The 15665-nt window shown below is 47.0% G+C and overlaps 1 long non-coding RNA gene across 1 annotated transcript; it reads left to right on the top strand.

Annotated features, from left to right (window-relative positions):
• LOC121834848 lies at positions 1-1699 on the top strand. The gene is made up of 2 exons (XR_006077354.1): positions 1-56; positions 1558-1699. It is a non-coding gene; the product is annotated as an uncharacterized LOC121834848 (long non-coding RNA).
• Positions 1700-15665: the final 13966 nt, after the last annotated feature.

Raw genomic sequence — 15665 nt, 5'->3', positions numbered from 1 at the left:
TTAACTGGCCAAGCAGAGGGTCATCGCGTGACTTTTATGAGGCGTCGCTAGCCATTGTAAGTATATTTTTTGACACTCATGTCTGGTGATGTACTTTGGTGCTGTACAACGGAATACATTTGGTGGCAGTTCAATCTTGCCAATTAGGCCATTTTGAAACGGAACACATTTAGTGGTGGCTCGGTTGAGGTTTCCTGGCTTGGCAATCTTGCAGCAGTGTCTGGACTCAACACAAACCTTTTTGTACTTCATTGTCAGGGATAGTGTAATTTCTGCAATACTGTCGAAGCAACTTCTGCACGCGAACAAGATGCAAGACGAAGCAACATGCTTGTGCCCAGTGCTTGTGCCCGGTGTACTTCACGAGTTCATTTCGCCGTTGCCACTCCACGCGTCCATGCACTCGCTGCACCTTGAGAGTCAAGTGTGCACCACAATGCACTCCCGTCATGCAGCACTCAGGAGAGGAACGAGAGCAGACAACTGGGGTTTTTCCGCCATAAGAGACGAGAGAACCTAAAAAAAAAGAAAGCACGTCCCATGGGCAACAAAATCGGACGCGAGCTGTGCTATTCATTCTGTGAAGCAAGCAATCGACAACCTGTGCTTCATTTGCAAGTTTTTAGTCATTTCGTTGCCAGACAGACGTTGAATTACATCAGCGGATAAGGATAGGTTCAAAACAAACGTCAGCTACCGCGAGATCTCTGTCGCAATCCGTGCGGGGGTGAAAAGTTGGGACGTTAGTTGACAAACCTCGCCCGCCCCCCTGTCCATCACCTGACCCCATTCTGCGAATGTGGCTATAAGCGAGGGAGCATGATCATGTGGCAAAAGATTCTCAAGCGCGACTGGCCCAAGGAGCACATAGTTTCCACAGCACTGTCAGTTTAGGGGTCCACGGAGGATATTTGTGCGTAGTACTGTAGAAGCCACAGGCCGGAGTGGGGGGGGGATTGGCAAATTTCGTCCGAATGTTTAGCGAAGAGCATCAAGGGGCTAATTTTCCAAGGGAAGAATGGTGATGTGCGGGTACAAAAATAAGGGTCCAAGCACTGTGAGCAAGAGGAGAGTTCTTTCTTTTCCTCCTCTTGAACTGCTAGCCGTATACTACCTTTAGGTCTACCCACTAGTCATTCCAACCAGAGCTCTGTGTTCTGACGTCCACACACATTCTCGTCTCCCCCTCTCTCAGTGTTTTGGTGCATACTCAAATGCTCTGCATCATTAGCAGATTTTTTTTTTTTTTAAAGGAGGGGGAGTTGTTTTTTTTTTCAGGTTAACTTTTTCTTAATGAAAAATCAACATACCCCAGCTTTTCTTAGGAAGAAATTATTAGTTTTTTGGTGACATAACAAATATTAGGTAAACAAAACACATCTGGGCTGCATTTTGCCCGTGAAATAAGTATCTCCTTGCAAACTACCCCTTCTCCTCTCTCCACCCCACCCAGCCTGACCTATAAATTCACCCCTGCTCTTCATTGCCCTGCATGTTTAGGTCAGATGTTGTTCCTGTTGACCTGATGGACTCCTTTGTTCTCTTCATTCATCATAGGTTTCAAACCGTCCTGAATCGTGGACCAAGCCTTGCAAGACTTCACTCTTATGCCCTGTCCTTTTTGATGGATCGGGACTTGCCATCTTCCCTTCTCGTGGCTCCCTGTCGTAATTAAATAAATTGTATTTTTTTCTCATGACAGTGCACACCTACTGGTAAACGTCACAAAAAGAGTGTGGTAAATCCATGCCACAGATTACTGTGAAACATGCGAGAAGGTAATTGTCGTGTTCCGAGGCGAGAGGAAGGTCAAAGCCCGGAGCTGCAAACCAATACCCGTGAGTCCTTTATCGAACCTTAAGCGTATCTGCCAGTCACGCGCATCTCGGACCCTCACACGTGGCCCAGCCAGCTCACCGTCTCACATGCCACCAGACTTCGTCTTCTTTATACGACGCCTCCCCCTTTCAGCCTCATCGTCCATAGCATTCCGGTGGTCGTGAAATTCTCCCACTTCGTGTTATGGTTGCTTGAGGATCGTTCTCCCAGTAACCGGCCGGCTGGCTGTCGCTGTCGGGAATCGCGGGCTGGAGATGGTGCCGTGTGCGTCGTATCGTTCCTTGGTCGGTTTCTACAAGGTAAGACCAAGGTGGTCCGGCCGCTCCCGCCTGAATCCACACTGCTGCATGTGGGTGTAGCTCCCTGCCATTTCTTGTACGGCGGCGCCTATTATAGTTAGACGCCTCTCTTGTCTTCCGTTTCCTGTATCATTGCCGATACCTCCTGGAGTGTTGCCAGAGAGGTACTGGGCGCCGTTGGAAGAGTGGAGTGTAACTTGAGCCCCATCAAAAGTTCGGCAGGGGAAAACCCTTTGGGCCCAGGGATGGTTCGGTAGGCCAGAAGAGCTTGTGCTGAATTCAAGGTTTTCTTCGCAGTCTGCACCGCTCTCTCCGCTTCTCCGTTACTCTGGGGATAATACGGGCTTGAAGTAACCAGTTCGACTCCCCACTCTCTGGCGAATCACCGGAACTTGGTTGAGCCAAACTGGGGACCGTTGTCGGAGCGGATGACTTCTGGGCAACTGTGTCTAGTGAAGTTCTGGCTGAAAACCTTGATAATGTCCTCTGTGGTTGTTCGAGGTATTTCTTCAAGTTTGAAGAACTTCGAGTAGTAGTCGACGATGACTATATACTTCTTCCCCCTGAACTGGAAAAGGTCCGTTCCAATTTCCTGCCAGGGACGATCGGGTAGTGGAGTCTGAAGAAGGGGTTCTGTATGTGGTCGTCTATATTGCCGACAAGTAGGACGGCGACTCACATAGTCATGTATTTTCGTGCTTAAGCCAGGTCACCAGACGGAGTCTCTGGCTCTTGCCCGGCATCGGACAACACCCTGATGGCCGCTGTGCAATCGCTCCAAGACTTCTCCTTGCAGACTAGGCGGGATCACCAGCCGGTCGTTACGCATTGGTAATCCCTGCACGACCGAAAGGTCTGCGGCGAGACTCGCGAATTTGCTTAAGTTAGGAGGAAGTTTGTTCCTTGCCGGCCATTGTTTTTCTCTGTATTCCATAACCCTTGATGTGGTTGGGTCTTTGGAAAGCTCTGCCTTCAGTCTGGACAAAAATGAGGTAGAGGCTGGAAGGAGCTCCAATGTTAGCATTTCATACTCGTGAACCAACGTTTTCTCTGATCTCCACGGTGTGCCTTGAGTCTGTAGACCGGCGTGTGGTCGGTAGGGGTTTCCTGGAGAAGACATCCGTGGTGAACATCTCTTTGCCCGGTACGTGGGATATTGCAAAGTCATACTCAAAGATGCGCATCCTCAGACGCTGTAGCCTTGGTGTCATTTCGTCAAGACGTTTCGTTGTGAACAGTGGCACCAGAGGCTTGTGGTCTGTTTCGATGTGGAATCTCTTTCCTACCAAGTAGGTCCGGAAATGTTCACAGGCCCATACGATGGCCAAAGCCTCCTTTTCAATTTGGGCGTATCTCTGCTCCATTTGTGTCGTGGCTCTCGATGCGTATACTACTGGGCGTCTTTTGCCGTTTTCCTTTTGGAGCAGAACCGCCCCCGGTGCAAACGAAGACGCATCTGCCGACAATGTAAGTTGTGCATCCGGTTTATAGAGTGTGAGCACAGGAGTCTTGCATAGGAGATCTTTGATGTTAAGGAATGCTTCTTCCTGAGGCTCGCTCCAGAGCCAGCTAGCATCCTTGTGTAGCAGATCTCGAAGTAGATTAGGTTTCTCGGCTATGTCGGGAAGAAATTTCCCAAGGCGGTTGACCATCCCCAAGAATGATCGCAGGTCTGCCAAGCTTCCAGGTGCCGACATCTGGACGATCGCTTCCGTTTTCTTAGGGTCTGCCGCAATGCCCCTGCTGTCCAGAAGGTGGCCCAGAAACCTGATGCTCTTTCTGGAGAACTCGCACTTTGAGGTGTTCAGGGTCACTCCAGAGTCGTGGAGGCGGCGGTGTACCAACTCAAGATTTATGTTGTGTTCCCTTTTGTCACGACTGAAAACTAAGATGTCATCCATATGACATACTTGACCTGGGATTCCCTCTAGGATCCTTAGCATCTCCCGCTGATAGGCTTCGGGCGCTGTCGCAATGCCAAACGGGAGTCTTTTGAATTGAAACCGTCCCACTGGTGTGATAAAAGTCAGTTCCTTTGACTCTGGGGCTAGTGGTGCTTGCCAGTAGTCGGCATTGGCATCTAGTTTGCTGAATACTGTCACCCTGGCGAGTCTTGCCAAGCTCTCCTCTACGGTTGGCATGATAATCCGCTCCGGCACCAGTTGCGGGTTTAGCTGTGTATATTCAACGCAGATACGAAGAGAACTGTCTTGCTTTTTAGCCACCACCATGGGTGCGCACCATGCTGCCGCATGGTCGACTTTTTCAATAACGTCCATGTCTTGCATCCGTTGCAATTCCTGTTGAGTGCTGGGTAGCAGAGGTAGAGGTACCCGTCTCGGGTATGTGATTGCGAATGGTCTCGCGTCAGGGTGAAGCGCGATCTTGTACTTGGAAAAGCAAGGGGTACTTTTTACGGAGGTGGTCATACTCCGGCTTGCTTTCGGCTTTGACTTCGTTCAAGCTAGGTAGCACCTGAAGGGCTTCAATTGCAGGCCGCCCCAGCAGTGGGTGTTTTAGCTGGTCGGACACATAGATGATTTCTTTAGTAGTGCGCCCATTCCAGGTTACCGTCGCCGTGAACTTGCCTAGCGTGTTCAGCGGAGTGTGGCCTGCTCCATAAAGATCCGTCCCTGTTGTCTGCAAAGTTGCAAATGTTGTCGCGTCGCACATATTGGGAGGGATAGCTGTGACGTTTGCCCCCGTGTCCACCTTGAATGTGATGTCTTGGTTGTTTACTTTGGCTGTAATGTACCAGGCTTCCCCTGGTACATTGCCCGTTGCTTGAATGTACGAACTCGCCGAGGAAGACTTCATTCAGTCCTTGTCTGTGCTCTTGTATACTGAAATTTTCTCGAGTGTGTTTGGAAAAACAGACGCTCTCAAAGTGGCCTAGCTTTTTGCAGGCGTTGCACTTCTTGCCTTTTGCGGCACATTGAGACTTGGCATGTTTCCGTGAACTGCCACACCATCGGCACGTCCATGGCGAATTATTGGACAGGGCTTGGAGAGGCAACATGTTCGGACGTCCAAAGTCCTTGTTCTCGCTTTTTGTTTTCGGCTGTCTTCCGAGTTCTTCAAGAATGTCGCCGTCTGTCTTTGTGCTGCGTAGCTCAGTCTGTTGGCGCTTTACCGTCTGATGTTCAAGCTGCCGTAGTCGCGCTGCAGTGTAAGCTTAGCATCGAGCTGGAGTTTCTCACTTAGTTTCCTGTCCAGGAGTCCGACGACAATGCGGTCCTATATGAGCTCGTCCCGTAAAGGGCCGTAGTCACAGGTATCCGCCCATCTGTGCAATGCCGTGATAAAGACCTCTACAGGCTCGTCCAGCTCTTGCTTTCTAGAATTGAACTTCGCTCTCTCAAAGATGACGTCCACCTGCGGAATGAAGTGCTTGTCGAACTTAGCTTTGACTATGTCGAAGTCGTTCAGCTCCTCTTGTGTCATCTCGAGCGAAGAAAGGACATCCTCTGCCCATCGCTTAGATGAAGGTTTTCACCTGAGTCGAAGCGTCGCAGAGATGAAGCCCCGAGATGATCCGGTAGCGGTCCCACTGAATGATCCATCCCTTCCAGTCGCTCGGATTCCTGAAATCCAGCTTCTCCGGTAGCTCGACCGCAAAGGGGTTGAAGAAGGAAGGTCCTCCGCTGGCCTGGGAGATTGAAGCCCTCGAACCGTCTGCATTGCTAGTCGTGGCGTAGATCTAGCAGCGGCTCGAATCTTCTTTGCTGGCCATTCGGTCGAACTGCAGAGTTTGGTGCGGCTTATCAGGTCCCGAGAAACGATGGAGGATTGTTCAGTATCCCACTGCTGCCACCATGTCGTGTTCCGAGGCGAGAAAAAGGTCAAAGCCCGGGGCCGCAAACCAATACCCGTGAGTCCTTTATCGAACCTTCAGCGTATCTGCCAGTCATGCGCATCTCGGACCCTCACGCGTGGCCCGGCCAGCTCACCGTCTCACATGCCGCCAGACTTTGTCTTCTTTATACGACAGTAATTATACAAAAGATGAAGCTCCGAAAAGTTTGATGAAAAGAAGATAGCTGTCCCCGTTTAATTTTTCTTGCCACCTTAGCATGCTATGTCCGAAGTATTTCAGCTTATCATGGCATTGACTTTTGACCATTCACACTTTCAAGGAAAGGCTATCAGCAAGAAGGGTTCCCAGGTCTGTTCTGTTTGCATTTAATTACTGAGAAAAGGTTTATGCGGAGTGCAGGTTCTGCTTTTTTTTGCAGGGGTTGTAGTGACGTTGAAATGCCAAGCTCTGATTGAAGGATGGTGGGTACACAATGCTAGCTGCCTTCAGGTCTACCTACTATCCTTCAATCAGAGCTCTGCATTCTGACATCACCACAACCCCTGCAAAAGAAACGGACGAACTTGCACTCCACATAGACATTGCCAAGTGGATTTCAACACGTCTAAATGCCTAAACTTCAGACTATTTTGTCACCATGATTTTAATGAAGTTTTGCTAGGTGAAGTATGTTTTCCAGAGCGTTTGCAGGTGCCATACATAAATTTAAAGAAAAAACATTGACTACATTTGTCCTCGGAGTTTTTACAGAACACATCGCTATCACCATCACTATTTTTATTTTTCCAAGATGGCCGTTTTGTTTCGTGAACGTATGTGACTTCGGCGATTTACTTGATTTACGAACAGCACTGCCCAATCGGTACGTTAATTTTGGTGGCTATTTATCGCGTAATATCGTGGGTATCTTGTATTTGTACAGAAAGTAGTATTTAAGGTTGAGATTGTTCGTACAGAGCATTAGCTCGGTGGGTCGTTTCGTCTGTTCAGCATTAGCACGGTGGGTCGTCTCGTCTGTTCTAAATTGCTTGTGTTTGCCTTTTGTCCACGTTTCCTTCCCTTCCAAACCCATCACACACTCTTGTTCATTTTCCTGTTTTCATTACCTAAAAGTTTGCTAACGACAATCATATTTTGTATGAATCCGGACAAGTAGAAAGTGCCCATGCAGCTCTACCTGCGGGTCCATATCACAAGAGCGAATGACATTTTAGCGAACGGCGACATTTGAGCGAATGGTCGTTTTAGCGAATAACGGGGCGCGCGTTAACCCATCCGTCGCGCTGCGCTTTACGCCGCTTCGCGGCGACAGTCTGCGGCAGCTCATTACAAAAATATGAACTCACTTGGCCCACCCGAAAACGCCGCGTCGCGGCGTCCGACTTTTCGCTAAAGTGTCGTTCGATGAAACGTGGGCGTTCGCTAAAACGTCATTCGATCAAGTGAGTGCCTCCCCTCTACCTGCACTGTTCTGTTTATGTTGCGCAATTGCAAGATAGGCTTTTACTGTTTTGAAAATATTCTTTAACTTATGGCGTTCTAAAATATTGCTAGGAAGTCGAGTTATGTTCGTAAAGAACATGTGGTTAAGCAGGGGTGGATAGCGCTTCTGTTGAGATGTTTCCCCATGTCCGGAAAGCATCCTTGCGGGGCAGCTGTCAACAATCTATACTTCGTTTCAGCTTCGGTGCAGACGCAGCCGATGCTACAAGCGCGAGCATGTGGCCCAGAACAGTGCTTGCACTGCACGAGCGCGCGTGCTTGGCAGGGATGCTGAAAGCCCGGGGCTCGCGCTTGTCGCTTTCGCTGCCTCTGGACCGAAGCTGAAACGAAGTATATTGACGAGCGGGACGAAGCGACCGAAGCGGGACGGTAATGTTGGAGATATGAAACAGAATAGTACCCCGTGTTAAATATTTATTTGTTTGGTGTGCTAGGCATCACTGAGGTGCTTTGTTTGGTGCCTTTATTTTATGCTTACAGAATGTGCTGCACCTACAACTACTGCTCAGTTTCACTCGTGCAGAGGTCTACGACAGTTGACCGAACACAATTCCATAGAAGCATGTTTTCGAGAACGGGACCATTTTATCGAAGCTCAGTTTACAGCAACATCAGTTATTGAAAAAGGATTACCATTTAGTGAATCTATTCAATTGGCATAAGCAAATCTGGAAGCCCCTAAATGCTAGCGCGATTCACTGAGGCGTGTTTGCCTATGCTTAGAGCACTCGCTCTTCTCTCTTAGGCTGTAAACCAGGCAGAATGTAATTGCAAAAACGGCAGGGTTGTGACATGCACAAAACATGTCTATCATACTCTGAATGTGCTGGCCGCCCAAGCGAGCGATTCGCTGACTGGCTCGGCTTTACCGTCGGCCAAGGCAGAGCAAGCAGTCGAGCTCGGTGAATTGCGTTTTCCTGAATTTGCGAAAAGCAAGTTTGTTGCCATTTTCTCTTAAAGGGATACTACAACGAAATTTCGGCGCTCATTTTTTGGTCTATATGTGTTCAAAAGAGCAGTATCACATGGAACATACCAATATCTTGTTAAAAAAGTCTCAAAAAGGAATTTTAGAACGAATTAAACGATTAGCAAAGAGCACCTGGTGGATGTCGCTAAAGCCTCGTTTGTGATGCTCGTCTAGGAACCTTAACAGCTAGTGACGGAGGTTGTCTCGTCTCTGGCCACGACGAGAGAAGGGGGGAAGGAGGAACTCCCCTCTTCCCGAGAATCCCTTTTGTGTGTCGCAGAAGTCGCTATTGTCCCCCTAGAAGATTATAGAAGATTAACCCGTCACTCAAAATTCGTACAAAAGCAGCCGCTTCGGTGGCTGGAACAACTAGGCCATCCTCTCGACGTCAGCCTCGCCGTAGCTTTGCTCGTCTTGAGACGACCTACGTCGCGATTGCGTTGGATGTCACGTGCTCTAAGCTGGGCCTTCTCCGAGCGCTTGCCAGAGTGGGCCGTTTATAACGAAAAATACAGCCACCAGGATCAAAATACAAACGTGCGATTGTCATTTACGGATATTGTGGATCATATTCAACCTATTTTTGAACACAACGGGAATATTTCAAATTTCGTTGAAGTATCCCTTTAAATGTTTGTCTTTTTGAAAGGATTCAATAAAATGGGGGTTTCTAAACTGGTGCTTGAGAAAATAGGTGCCTCCACTCAGGCCCTACATGCCAACATTCTTAGATCTATCAGTTGACAAGCTCCACAGAAAAGCAGCGTTCGAAAACAGTTCTCTGTTGCTGGCACGCAAGCAGGTATAGGTAGATAACATTCCTAGCACCACAGCGTCAATGCCTCCATGGTCAACAGAGAACATTTTTTGAATGACGCTCTTTTTGCATTAAGTATTGTGAAGACCTTATGTTTATTGTAACGTATTGTGTTATTGTAATAAAGTCACTTTCCGCCGCAGGTAACGTGCATTCAACGTTTCACCGGATCTGTCCATATGACGGGCCGATCGTGTAGCAGGTGCCATTAAGCGGGTGCGCCGCAAAAAGGCGTCGGGCGTTTTCCGAAGCTTGTCAACTGACCTAGATCTAAGAACATATGTACACACATTGCTACCATTGCCAAGCGGGTCCAGATATTGTTGGAGATCTGCTGTTTGCTAAAAATGTTTTTACAGCGTTCACACGTTGGTCAATAAAAGCACATCTTTTTCTTCAGTAATATTGACTAACATTTCAGCAATCAAGGAAGTTGACACCGAAATGTTGAAAGCAATAAAGAAATTAAAGCTAGGCTGTTTTTGGGTCCAGATTTATCTTCTTTTATTGTTAAGAACAGCATTGATTTTGTTTGCCCCATCACTGAAGCATGCATATCCCCAGATTTAGAAATTAGTTTCTGCACACTTGAATGCACGGTGCCATTTCTTTCTTGGAAGCAAGTCTATATTTATTTCGATTTATCGCAAGCTTTTGACAAGATCAACCAGAAATTGGTTTTGTAAAAACCGTTATTGTATGGTGTAGCATTGTCACATTTAAAATGGTTTAATAACTCTAGCAACTCGCAAGATGAGGACGGTGGGGAGAAGCTTCCTACTTTTGGCAATGCTTCAAGCATTTGTAAGACATGCCCAGACGTTCTCATTCCGTTAGGGACTATATCTAACATATCGCCCAAATCGTGTTCGGGTGTTGAATAGACTTGTATGTTTTTGTACTGACTTGGAGGACTAAATGTAGGACAACAAGAATTGCAGGGAGGAGCCGCCTACATTCGGCAATGCTTTGGCATCTTGCGAGCCTCCAGAACGCACACGCAGACAGAGCATGAGAAAAGGCGACAAGTGCTTGCTGGAGGCTGGGCGCTAAGAGATGCCCTGCGTTTCTCATCTTGTCGGCGACTATTAGCACAGAGATGTTCTGGTGGCATCTTTTTTCATTCACAGCATCAGAGGCAGTTTGATACTTCAACACCATGTTCCAGGTAAGAAAAAAAAAAAAATGTTTTTCATGCAAGGCTTGTCAAAATATTAGGTGCTGGAAAATATCAGCCATCCACATTGTCCTTATTGAGAACTCTACTCTATGTTCATGTCCTGCGGCCTTATTGAAAAGCACTGCAAAAGAGCACAAGCATGCACCTGATGTCGCCACACCAGTCTCCTCCTGGACAATAAATACTGCTTGCTATGGTCACCAAATGTCAACAGATGCACATGCCAACGCAGCGATTGAAGCCAGCTACCGCCACTCCATCTTCCAAATGTAGTCTCCTACCAATGCAACAGTAGCTTGGGCTCCCAAGCTATTCAATCCCCCCTGCAAGTGGTTTTATGGCATCCCTTCAATTTATTTCTAAAATTTTATATTTTTTTCACCCCGTCACATGGGTGCTGCCATCTTGAAATCATGTCACATAGCCGCCATAAGGTGGCTTCAAATCGTCGCTCTTCCCTCCCCTTCGCGAACACGTTGCATTTGTTTTTTCGTTGAGTTTTACCGCAATTTTACAGCGAAGCTGTATCTGACTCGTTGGTAAGTTTTCTTTTGTGTCTGTCAAATGAACAGTAGTGGACAGAAAAGCATTGTGCGCTCCTTGTCTTCTATCGTGTAGTTTTGACACTTGTAGTTTTCAAATAAGAAAACCACAAGTGTCGGAACCACATGATAAATTAGGCGTGCACAATGCGAAACACATAGTGCTCCCCGCATGCGTCTCTCGGTAAAAATTGTGGTTTCATAAGTTGCCGTGGTAACGGCACCATACAGTCTTTCACATAGCCCCTTTCGCTGTTTACGAACATGAATTGCTGCTTGCGTCCCAAGCGACTTCTGATCGCACAGTCTTTGCAAGTCTGTCGAGCTTGCTTATGTCACCCATGCTAGAAAGGATAAATGCTACACGGACAACAAGGTTGAAGATTTAATGAGAGCATTCGGCTGTACAATTTAATGTCTTGGAGGAGGAAAGTTTGTTTACAAAATATTTGAAACTTATTAACATACTGTAAAGGACTTAAATTTTGCAAACCGCCTACATTTCGTAAAAAATAGGTCACGCGAACGATTCTGGTAAAACGTAAATACATTGGAATCTATATTGAGATTCCACCGCATCGCGAAAATTAGAACCCGCGAATTATTCCAAAACTTTAGCTTTAACGTGAATTGCGAAATATTGAGCCCGCAAAAAATAAGTCGGTTACAGCATCTCCCATTTCTTCGTTGTTCTTTTTTTGGCGTTCACCTGAAGAACTGGTGGTTAAACATTTCATTGACATTTCAGGCAGCTATGTCAAGGTGGGTTTTGTTCATTCTTTCTGTGAATCGGAAGTTTGCTGGGACGTCAAACTGGAGCACCGCCTGGTGGCATTTGCAAAGAAAAGGGTCTTTACAAAAAACGTTTTGGTATAGTGCAGTGGACAATCGTTGCAGGCGATACCACAGCTTCGCTGGCGAACTAACTGTCTTTACCGTGTGAATAGGAGCCCCAACTTTTTAATTTGTCTTGCTTTGTGAAGTGTTGTCTGATACTTATATTTACTACCTAACTGCATGCCATCATTATGCGTGCAACTTCTGCACATTATTGTATATATGCACCGTCGGGGAAAGGAATCAGCGTTAGCACTGGCGCACATAGAGTATGGAGAGGTCCCCAAGTCGGACAAGGGTCGAGAGGCCAATTATTTATGACACTGGAAATTTGCTTAAATGTTAGTCGTGCAATAAGAAGCACAAGGTATATTTACACATTTACGATCTTAAAGAAGACTGCAAATATAGACAATGCAAGTAGTCGCTGTTTCTTGAGAGCATCGTGCTCTGCCTTCATAACGAATCCAAAAGTTACTTCTGATTATATGGGGGAATCACGGTTGTAGTAGAAACATTTGTTTGATCTATTTATGAATTTAAATAAACTACAAATAATTTATTTAGACACACAGGGTTGCCTCTTGGGGTGAAAAACGTGTCGAAAAAAACTTGAGTGCCTGGCAAAAGTGCCCGAGGCACATGATGCACGACGCTGAAAAGAGACCATCATCATGGAAATCGCTCGGGTGCAGCAATGTCGATGCCAGATTTACCCTCGACGCCGCTGAAAGAGTGTACCTGTTAGTGATGCAAAACTATCAATAGTAGCGAAAGTAGCCAGAAATCTGACACGATAGCAAAAAAACTATCGATAGTCGACTATCGAAAAACTAGACACTACTATCAATAGTCGACTGTCGAAAAGCTATGGATAGTACTATCGATAGTCGACTATCGTAAACCTATCGATAGTACTGTCAGCGGTTTACTATCGATAGTCTTGCGACACTAGTAGTTTGCGTCGCTCTCTTCTTTTTCTCGCTTTATCTTTTTCAAATGGGACACCAACTAGCCCAAGCACTTACCATCCCAACTTGGTTCAACTTTCAGTGATGATGAAGACGGGAGTTTGGGCGGAGAGAAGGAAGGGAGGTGAGCGGCGGTGTGGCATCTGTGTTCGCTCTAGTGGTGCAAAACTATCAATAGTATTGATAGTCAATTTATTGATAGTTTTGAATCACTAGTACATGTTCAAACAAATAACATCTGTCTACACAAATCCATGAAGGGGTACCTGGTATTTGACCGAGCCAAGCTTGCTGGAGGCCAATTCTCTTGCACGATTTAATTTTATTTCACAAATTATACACTAGAAGACAAGACTTCGATTGGCGGGTTTGTCTCTTATCGCACATAACACAGCCACGAGCCCGCTGAAACCAAAAACCAACCAAACTAAAGCCATTCTATGGCACCATGTGTGTCAATGCCCCGTGTCCACCAGTCAGGTAACTGCCAAGATGAAAAGGTCTATAGGAATATCGAGTTTGTGTAAAAGATAGCACACCACGTACAGTTGAGTTTAGCTCTTCCTCACTCGCCGGGCAAGCTTGCGCAAAGGTAGCACAAGAGAAACAAGTGATACACACTAGTGTACATAACTTCAAACACAAAGAAAACTTTGTAGCCCTTATTGCCAGTAGCATTTCTTTCCAGGTGTAAATGGGCGGAGATCGATGCCATGATCTTCTGAAAACCTTCAGACATAGCGTGCCTAGCAGTTAAAGTGGCGAGAAAAATTAAAAACTGAGGAGATTCATTTCCTTTCTACCAAAATTTTTGTATCTTAACCTTTCAGTAATCACCCGACATATTTCAGAGTAATCTGAACCTTGGATTAACCACACTTTTTGTACAGTGGAATCTCATTAGTTCAAGCCCTCTTAATTCAAACTCGCAAATAATTCAAGCTAACATGCAGGTCCCATCCTATATGTTTCTAGAAAGGAAACTTCCGGTAATTTAAACTCGTACAATGTTTTGGTCCCCCTCGGGTTCAAACTAACAAGATTCGACTGTAAGATGTGGTCGGCAGGCGATGCGCATTGTCTTAAGAAATACCAACAATTTATATGACAGAAAGACCTGAGGGGATGGGGGACAAGACTTGATCCAGGCACTGGGCCTAAAGAGAAGTTCCATCTTGCAAGGCTTGATCTATAATTCAGGGCATTTTCAACCTACGGTGTATGTAGAGAATGAAAGTGCCTACCAGGTGAACAGAAACAGTACGTTATCCAAACATGTAGGGCAACGCAGAGCCGTATATGTAGAGAGTTTGGTCAATGGGAGGCGCTGGCAGAGTCGGGGCGTGCGGCAGAGTCGGAAAGAGGGCTTGGCATGCTCTCTTGACCGACCAGAAGCCGAAAAGAATCCCCTAGCGGTGGTAGCGGCAAACAGTTTTGATCAAAAGTCTATGTTCGTATATGGTTTTAATAAGCGTGTAAGAGTGAAGTGGTAGTAACTCTCCGTGGTTGAAAATAGGGTGCACGTGTTGTTTTGATCATGATCATGCAGAAAGATGTAAGAAACGAATGCGCCGCGCAACTCTGTTTTGCGCGGACAGAGTGTGACCGTTCGGACGGCAGATTCCCGGCCCTGGGTGCTCGGCGTAAGGATTATGTCGATCGCTCCGCTAGTCGCACTCTTCCACCATCTTTTTGGATTAACGTGATTGAGACATCACGTGTACCATATTTTCAGCCATTGAGAGTTACTCCAATGCAGTTATAAGGTTTGTTTCTCGCGACCACCGCCAGGGTATTATTTCCGGCTTCTGGTTGGTCACATTCAAATTTCTGAAGACGCCCTGGAACACGCCCAGTCCGCTTTCGGCCAATGGCGCCTCCTCATTTGTCTCCTATACTTCCCAACGAATGGCCAAGCTCTCTACATTTACGGCTCTGGGGCAACGCACAGTAGTCGAGTATACAGTAAACTCTCACTTGAGCGAACGTCAGTTTCAAAAATATTTCGGCACACGGGAAATACCGCACACGTCGACACACGGGAAATACCGCAAAAAAATAAAGCAGACACTGTCACGACTTTGCAAGGTAAAACCGGAGAGGCCAAGAGCGGAAGAATAGACCCCTTGCAAAACGTACAGCGCCACGACGGCAGGGAATTTCGGGAACCCTCGGTACAGATCACACGCTTTCTCGTTGCACCTTTGCGACTGCCCACGTGTCCCGGCAGCTACTGCCAGCAGCCGTTGCAGCCATCCTGCCCATCCGCCAAGTCGTTTGTCATTGGCGGCGTACTGTATCTGTAACAGCGTAAAGGCATCGCGACAGGTGAGCTTATTTGAATACATTATTCGTCGTAACTGAAGCGTCACCGAATCCACTTATTTTGCACCGCAAGCAAAACTTTACTTTGTTTAAGGGCCTACGTCCTGGTCCGGACGGTCCGTCCGGCGCACGTCTCGCGGATGGATTCCGCAAGGGGACTGGAGTGATTAATTAGTGCTTCTAGTGCGTTGGGTATGTCGGTGCCTATGGGTAGAGCCAGCCATTCCTCCCAAGAAATGATGTGCGAGAGGGTTGGGGGAAGGGTGGGTGGGTTACGAGACCAGTAGGTATGAGGGATGGAAGGGTATTCTCCGCATTTTGGGCAGGTGGGGGAGTCGGGTCGTTTTTAGATGTGGTGGAAGATGTAGTGCGATGGAAGAGAGTTGGTCTGGGCATGCCTGACAAGGGAGGATTGTTGCCTAGACATGGTCTTTGGAGGGTGAGGGTAAAAGGTCCGCTCTTCACATTGTTCTTTTAACCTCGACTTCCGCAGGGCTCTGCGAGCGTTCCTTGTTGCGCCTACCGAGTAGATAGCTGGCCATGACGAGACGGGACCCGGGGAGTT

Source organism: Ixodes scapularis, unplaced genomic scaffold (genome assembly GCF_016920785.2).
Source record: "Ixodes scapularis isolate PalLabHiFi unplaced genomic scaffold, ASM1692078v2 PGA_scaffold10__122_contigs__length_95168666, whole genome shotgun sequence".
Taxonomy (NCBI): domain Eukaryota; kingdom Metazoa; phylum Arthropoda; class Arachnida; order Ixodida; family Ixodidae; genus Ixodes; species Ixodes scapularis.
Note: the sequence above shows the minus strand (reverse complement) of the source record. Positions and strands in the feature narration are given on the sequence as shown.